General features: G+C 44.3%; 1 long non-coding RNA gene across 1 annotated transcript; it reads left to right on the top strand.

Annotated features, from left to right (window-relative positions):
• Nucleotides 1-908: 908 nt before the first annotated feature.
• LOC114021844 lies at nt 909-8272 on the top strand. Its single transcript, XR_003566226.3, has 2 exons — nt 909-1729; nt 5019-8272. It is a non-coding gene; the product is annotated as an uncharacterized LOC114021844 (long non-coding RNA).
• Nucleotides 8273-8546: the final 274 nt, after the last annotated feature.

Raw genomic sequence — 8546 nt, 5'->3', positions numbered from 1 at the left:
CTGAGAGCCACAATCACTTGAGATGGGGTGGTGTTTCTCCCCAGCCTGCAAAGAGCTGAAAATTACTAAGAGACTGATGTGTAGAGGTCACAGCAGAGAGGCAGAAGGTGACTGACAGTCAGCTGGTGAATGAGTGGCTGGTGTGGCAGAGAGGTGCGATGAGTGGACAGCAGGGTGGCTGGTGGAGAGGTGCAGTGAGCAGGCGGCCGGTGGAAGCAGCGAGCAGTACTGGCCAGCAGGGTGGCTGGCAGAGAGGGGCAGCGAGTGAGTGCCCGAGCAGTGGAGCGAGTAAGGTACCTCTTTACCCCACCCAGGAGGGAGGTGAACGCTGCAGATGCACCTCTGAACTCTAGGTCTGCACTGACCAAGGACAGCAACCGTGAGTGGGGTGCAGAGAAGGGTTGGGCACGTGAAAGGGGCTTTTGGGTTGCTGGACCTAAGAACCTGAGGGGAAAAGGACACTGTCCAACCTACTTGGGGTGGGTCTTTTACTCATGGTTTATGTTCTTGAGCTCCGTTTGTGCTGTTTTCTCAACTTAACACCCAGTTTCTTCCTTCCTTTTATTAAAAGTTTCTTTTCTACTCCCAGATCCTGTGCTTGTGAGTGGGGAAGTATTGCCTCTCAGAGTGCTCAGGGGCGGTGTGTAATTTCCCCAGGTTACTGGGTGGGGCTCAAGCCGGTTCTGTGTTGTATCAATGGAAGGGAACTCCTAGATATTGAACCTGGCCCTGGTTGCTGCTGGCTCCACCTGGCAGAAGGGTTACACTTATACAGACACATACCAATCTGTCACATACACACCCCCAGTATCGATGTTCTCAGACTGAAGGTATGTCTTTACTGCAGAGCTTAGCTGGGGCCAGACATCCAGGTATAAGCACTGGGGTAACCAAACCCACCCTGCAGAGACATACTGAACTTATACCCATGGAGCATGCTGACCATGCAGGAACCCAGCTTTGGTGCTAGGGGCGTATCCCAGGGTTTTTAGCTAGACTAGAGCTGCTCTAGGGATGGTTTTGCAGCATATTGTGAGAAGACTTGTCTGTCCTTCCTGTGGGGGAAAGTATTGTTGACCTGACTTTATCGCACTTTGTGACAAGACCCATGCACTATATGCAGCATAGGCAAGAGCAGTAACGCAAGAGACCTACAGGCCGGCATCCTGTAAGACTTAGCTCAAGGTAAGAGCATACGCTGGGCTGTGGTATTTTGACACACATAACAAACTAGGCCAACCTTTTACCTAGTTCAAGTCCCTTGCTGTCTATTATGTACAACCCTCCCACCCCCAACCTGCAAAAGCCCCTAGACAAATCGCTGCCACAAGCAAACCGCAGATCTTGATAATAACAAAGTGCGTCAGCACAATGCTAGTTATAAAGCTGTTTACCGTGGCTCCTTATAAGGCTTTATTAATAATGCTTGAGTGATAAAAAAATTAAGGAAATGTATCATTTGACTGAAATGTAAAAAACTATATAAGACTGGTATTATAGGGGCAGGACAGAGGGAGACCAAGGTGGCACCTGTGTGTGACCATCTCTGTTTCCTTCTCCCTGCATGCTTGTATTCAAAAATAAAAGGACCTCAGACTGTTTGAACCAAACAGATGGTGTGACTCGTTTTCCATAACAATCCGGGGGCTCGTCCGGGATTCACCGTATACCATCCATGACTAGAGGACCGCAGGCTGTTTCCCTCCGAACCCAGGGTGTCATGTAAAAGGTAAGAGACCTTTTAAATCTCTATATTGGGGTTTCGGTGGAGAACTGACTGTAGGCTCTAGAATTGGGTGAATTGCGTGCGGGATCTGAACTTTATTTTCAAACAGTTCTGACGCCTTCAGGTAGGCTCCCCCTCCCCAAAAAGCCACAAAGGTGGCTGTCTAGGACTTAGTGTGTGTGTGTGTGTGTGTGTGTGTGTGTGTGTGTGTGTGTGTGTGAAAGTAAGGGTAACGGAAAGATGCCCAGAGCCCTCTGCGAAGCTTTGCTTGTGACCAGAGGTGTCTCTAAAGTAAGCTCTGTGACCCCAACGGAGAAGGGCGTTAAAGGCCCTGGCCAAGATGGACCATTTCTGCATGGCTTGACTTGCGAAACGAACCCTGTCTTAGGCAAGGAAAGCGTGCATGTCCCTATGCTCCATACGGCTCTAGCCGACGCTCTTTGCTGAAAGGGGGCTGTGAGGAAGGTCATAGGCTAGGACCACTAACTGGTCTTACACCTCGGCCGATGCGATAGAACATGCGGCACTAGCCGACGCTCTTCGCTGAAAGGGGGCTGTAGGACGGTCGTGGACATCTTCTGTAAATTTTCCTTGTATGAGTGTGTTTCCCTCAACTTGTTTTCTCTGGTTTCCCCTTTATCGCCTAAGAAGGGGTCTAATGAGCCACTGACCGAGCTGATCACCTTGCCTGAAGCAACAGAATATGTGGTGCTGTTCTCTCTGAGACTAGCTGATGCTCTTTGATGAAAGGGGGCTGTAGGAAGGTCGTGGACACCCTAAAAATGTCCACCCTCTGAATAGGACCCGAAAGGGGAAGAAATGGGGGCTGGTGGGTCCAGAGGGATCACAATCTCGCCAAATGGCCTAGTCCTTTACTTGCAAGTTTCTGGAAAAAATGGAATTGGTATACCAGGGATGATTCAAAATTACAGTCTCCCCTAGAGGAAAAGTTTTGCCCTTGACAAGATTGTGTACCTCAGAGGCGCACTTCTGGGAAAATGTTTGATGCATATTTCAGTTGGTATGGAGAAACAGAAAAACAGCACCTTGAATCTGAAAGGAGGAGTCTCAAGGACTCTGACCATTTCTATTGGTCCTTTGTCTGACCATCATGCCTTCCTCCTAGCCCTTGCTCAGGGGTTAACCTTTTGGAAAGAGGCTTGCTATGTAAATTAAAATGTACATGGACGCTCCAAGAGGGAGACCGACCCCAGCCCCTCCTCGTTGCAACAGGAACTGCTGGCTAAGTTTTCCCGCCCCGTGGGCTGAACATGCTGATCAGGTTGGGTACATTGGGTCCGCCCAACTGGTTAAAATTCTGTCTGAATCCAGCAAGATCTCTTCCTAAAATTCACCTGAATCCTCTCTCAAAATGGCTGAGAATAAAAAAAATTTTGACCAGTAATCACCTCCTTAATTCAGCAAGGAGTCATTATTCCTACGGTTAGTGAGTGTAACTCCCCATTTCACCATGCTGTTAATGCTGCTGTTCTCCCTACCTTTCACGTTGTCCCTAGCCCCCTGCTACTATCCTTTCCGGCAAAGCACCGGTGCTGAGGGGTTGTTACCGCCTCAAATAAGGAAAAGGTTGTATTAAGTCCAGACATAAAGAATTAAAGTTATTGTTAAATAAAATGCATCTAAATATGAGGAATAAATGTGTGTGTATGTAAATAGGTGTGTATAAATAAATAAAAGGGGGGTTAGTCAAAAAGCCCACTCTCCTTGCTAAATTGGTAGTGAAACAATAAAATAATAATAATAATGTAAGAAGAAGAAGAAGAAAAAAGGATTGGGCCCAGAGAAGCAGGCAGCCACAGTAGAGGAAGTTAAAAGAAAAAAAGTGAAAGATTAACTCTGTAGTTACTGGAGGAAATTAAGCAGTGAAACTTTGCACAAATGTTAAAAGAAGGTGTTATGAAAAGAAAATTCTTGGTTTCTTTGCAGCCATTCCTTTTGGGAATGTCTGTAGATAATCCAGGCAAGAGGTTATTTAAGTGGAATCATTTAACTATGAACAATCTTTGTTTTATAAGTTTAGATGAATTGATGTTGTTTTAAAATTGTAAAACCGAAAAATACTTTTGCCAGACAAAAGAAACTAGTGTTGTTTAATTTTGGTATTTAGCATTTAATCCTTAAGGTGATTTAATGCTTTACAAGATTTAAAATTAAAATGTTTTTAAATAAAGACCAAAGTTGTGGCTGCAGCAGGGCAATCAAAGCCAGGAAAATGGGAAAAGATTTTAAATCTGCTTTGGTAACAAATAAGCAGATAAAAGCTGTAGTCAGTGCCCCTCACTAAGTCTTAAGATGGCTCTGTGTAATCAACGGTCACTTTGCCAAAGGGGAGCCAAAATGGGCTTTTTTCCCTTTTAAAATCAATGTGTGTTTAAAAGGAGAAGTTAAAAGTTAGAAGTTAACTGTGTCCTTTTGACACAAAGTCTCTAAGCGGCTAATAATTTTGAATCCAAAAGCAAGCCAAGAATGTCTGTGTTAATGCAAATCACCTAAATAATAAAGACAGAAGCCATTGAAACCTGACCTGCCTATAAAACAAATACAGAAAAATATGGGGAGTAATTCCTCAGTTTTGCCTGCAATCAGCAAGGGTATTTATAAAGAAAGGAATATTTTAAGCAATACTGCCAACAGTGTGTAATCTGCCAGCAACATAGTGTTGGTAAAGCTGTCAAGGTTGGGAAGGCAGCACATCCCCCTTCTTGGGGACCTTTTGTAAATATTCAAATTGATTTTATTTAAATGTCTAAATGTTGTAATTATAAGTGTGTTAGTTTTAGTTAATGTATTTTCCAACTGGGTTGAGGCCTTTCCCTGTAAAAAGGCCGATGCCAAAACTGTTGTAAAACTTTGTTTAAGGATTTTGTACCACAATTTGGCATACCTGTGAGTAGCAACAGTGATAGTGGACCTAATGTTATTGGATAAATTATAACAAGTTATGTGCAGCTTTATACATCCAACGCGATCTCTACTGCCCCTGCCACCCGCAGTCTGCCTGGACAGTAAAACGTCAAAATGGGATTTTGAAAAATGAACTGGCCAAGATCTGTGCTAAGACAAATTGAAAGTGGCCAAATGCCCTCCCATTAGCATTAATGAATATGAGGGCCACTCCCAGTTGAAGAACTGGACTCAGCCCTCATGAAATTCTAATGAGGCACCCAATGCGACTACTCGCTGCGCGCCCACTGGCCCTGGCTCAGATGGACATTTTTTTAAGGAATGACACAATGCTTGATTATCGCCAGGCACTAATGAAATGTGTCAGGTCTCTTTATACACAGGTAAAAGAAGCACTATCCAAGAATCCTGAGCAACCCTGTCACTCGCTGGGACCAAAAAAGACTGGGTCTATATAAAGGTCTATATAAAGACCGCCCTGGCCCTGCGCTGGAGAAGCCCTTACCAAGTCCTGGTAATTACCAACACGGCTGTGGGGTGCCGGGGTCTGACTGCCATCCCTCCACCTCAGGATGATCCTCCAACTGATGCTGCTGTTCCTTCTGGACAGCAGGAGAAAAGAACAAGGTGAAGTGCTAGTAACCTCTCCCTTATCCACTGACAGAACTACTGTGCATTTGGACTTTGCTAGAAGAACCAAACCATTACAGGGTGATGTGCTAGTAACCTCTCCCCTGCATAATGCTAAACCACAGCTGTTCCAAGAAAAAAGAAGGAACGCTCGCTCTGCTGAAACCACTGACGTCCAGGGATTCGTGACTACAAAAGACATTAAGAACTGGCCCTGGTGGAAAAGACTAAGTATTGTTAATTGGCAGGGAGGGAATTGTGGGGACCGCGCTTGGGAATGTGAAGTTGAGTGGTGGGGTGGGTTTTTTTTTCCAGGGGCTGGGCTCTGTGCTTACTAACAAGAACCATCAAAATGCACTGCCCTCCCTAATTGGCTTCCAGAGGATAAATACCAAAAACACCTTGCTGCCACAGACATTAGTCCCACCATTCCCTCCACCTCTGTCACCGCCCCTAAAATTTACCCGAATACAGACAATACTATATATTCTAATGAAACCCAATGGCCCAGGCCTTCAAATGGGTCGCTGAAAATAAAAATATATATTACTACAAATGAGCCCCAGGAATCAGAAATTGAGATGAATGGGTTCTGTGACGGGGTAAATATGATGTCCGCTCCTGAACTCCGCAGTGTATTGGATGAAGTAGGCCCTTACTGTTATTTGATCACCCAACTGGTGAATAAACAAACAAATACCATAAATAAATAAATAAATAAAAAGTTTGTTCTGCTGCTGAAAAGCTTACTTGTACTGAAAATGTCCCAATAACTAATAATTTAAACTGTACCATACTGCAGTACACCCCGTCCTATGCTATTGATGCTGAGGCCTCTCAAAAGTATATAAGGGTGTTCAGCCGTCAAATGTGGTATAATACTTCATCAAAGAGAAATGGGTTGGAGTTTCAATGGACTGTAATTAATGCTACACTAGGGATTTACAAAATTTACACTCCCCTTATCTAGTTTTCAGATTACCTCTGTATATCCTAATTGTTCAAAAGGAGCTGCCATTTGATTGGCACAGCAACGGACCTAAGTTTCCACTAGCAAGAAAAAGGACTTGGCTGGACACCTATGGGATGGTGCAAATAGCGTAGCTGCAATCTGGAATATCCATAAAGGTCATCAACATGAGGAAAAAATTGGGACAGTTGGAAAAAGCCACAGGCCTTATTACTGGAGCACAGCTAGCCCAGGTTCATGCTGGTGCTGGTAAATTATACGTTATCTCAGCCCTTAGTTCAATGACCCAAAAGCTGTTAACAGAGGTGGTACTGGGTATCACCAACGCTGGAAAGGCATTGCAGTGGGATCAGGCTTGTTCAGAGGTTCAGGATTTTCTGAATGACCAGCTCATGGCCATTCAGAGGGATCTTGAACATCAGGCGTGGCCCTCTGCCCTTACAGTCACCTCGGGAGTACCATGTGATCTGTGGCCGTGGAGACATACTTGGAGATTTTCTAAGTGGAAATGCAGATGTTTTCAGTGCTCCTTCCAAGCATACGGGCCAGTCGGAGGAGTATGGGCTCCCACCTACCGAATCCTGCCGGGTCCGTGGGGAGGATCCATGTGGGACTGGATAATTCACCGAGACATTTGGGAACTTGAACTACCTGGTATGCCCAACTGATTTTTAGTCAGTGCTCCTGGAATAACGCCCGACATTTGGGTAGGGATTGGAAGCCAATGGACACTCTGGCCATTAGAACCCCCGCAACTTCAGTGTGTATGTAAACTAAAACCAGGAGAGGTTGTCACTGTTCATGACACCATTTGTTGGGAGGGTATGGGACATAGGACTACCCTGACAGGACACCTACTTTTCCAAGTTAATAATAGCTGTGTGCATGTTAAGACCACTACCTTGAATGACGTACACTTTAATCTCGCTACAGCCGCAGGCAATCATATCATTCATTGGTCTGCGGATAAAATTTTACAATTAGCCCATAGGTTCCAAATACCCTTTAACTAGACTACTTTAGTACCTGACCAATTCCAAAATTTGCTTTCAATCCTACCAGAGGTTAAAAAACCCCTGAATTACAAGAAAAAATTCCTATGCTCCAAAAAATATATCAAATTTAGAAGCATGCTTTCCATACAGCCTATAAAGTGTCTGCTTTATGTACTAAGTATAATGTATTGTGTTCTGGGACTAAGGCTATATAACAATCCCATCATATTGTTACAATGGGAATGTTAATGCTTTTAGTATTGTTTAGTTTAGGATTATGTTATCGTTATTGTAAAGGATGTAATAAAACTAGCACCTTCCATATTCATCCTAACCGTGCATTGTTGTTGCATTCAACTAAAACCCCAAAGGCTAAGCCATTTAATTTAAAATAAAAAAAATACAAGTTTTGATAAAAATGAAGGTTTAAAACTAATAGTTGTGCTAAAAGCACAAAACGGGGGAATTGTGGGGGAAAGTATTGTTGACCTGACCCTATCCCACTTTGTGACAAGACCTAGGCACTATATGCAGCATAGGCAAGAGCAGTAACGCAAGAGCCCTAGAGGCCGGCATCCTGTAAGACTTAGCTTAAGCTAAGAGCATATGCTGGGCCGTGGTATTTTGACACAGATAACAAACTAGGCCAACCTTTTACCTAGCTCAAGTCCCTAGCTGTCTATTATGTACAACCTCCCCCCCCCACCCCAAACCTGCAAAAGCCCTTAGACAAAACGCTGCCACAAGCAAACCGCAGATCTTGATCATAACAAAGTGCGTCAGCACAATGCTAATTATAAAGCTGTTTACCTTGGCTCCTTATAAGGCTTTATTAACAATGCTTGAGTGATAAAAAAAATTAAGGAAATGCATCATTTGACTGAAATATAAAAAACTATATAAGACTGGTATTATGGGGCAGGACAGAAGGAGACCAAGGTGGCACCTGTGTGTGACCATCTCTGTCTCCTTCTCCCTGCATGCTTGTATTCAAAAATAAAAGGACCTCAGACTGTTTGAACCAAACAGATGGTGTGACTCGTTTTCCACAACATTCCCAAGTCCCTGTGTGGAAGCATTCTCAGCCTGCTAGCACTGTAATATAACACTTCCAGCTCAGCACACACCTTACTTCTGCCTGTTCCAGCTGGTGCCCAGGCTCGGCTCCAGCACAGGCCAATGAGCTGTTCATTCTTTCAGATGTACTGTTCTTGCAGCAGGATGCAGACAGAGGCTATGAGACATAGTGGAGGGCAGTGACTTGTGACCCTCGGAAGGTGGCAGCAAGTCTTGGTGAGGT

Source organism: Chelonia mydas, chromosome 13 (genome assembly GCF_015237465.2).
Source record: "Chelonia mydas isolate rCheMyd1 chromosome 13, rCheMyd1.pri.v2, whole genome shotgun sequence".
Classification (NCBI taxonomy): Eukaryota; Metazoa; Chordata; order Testudines; family Cheloniidae; genus Chelonia; species Chelonia mydas.
Note: the sequence above shows the minus strand (reverse complement) of the source record. Positions and strands in the feature narration are given on the sequence as shown.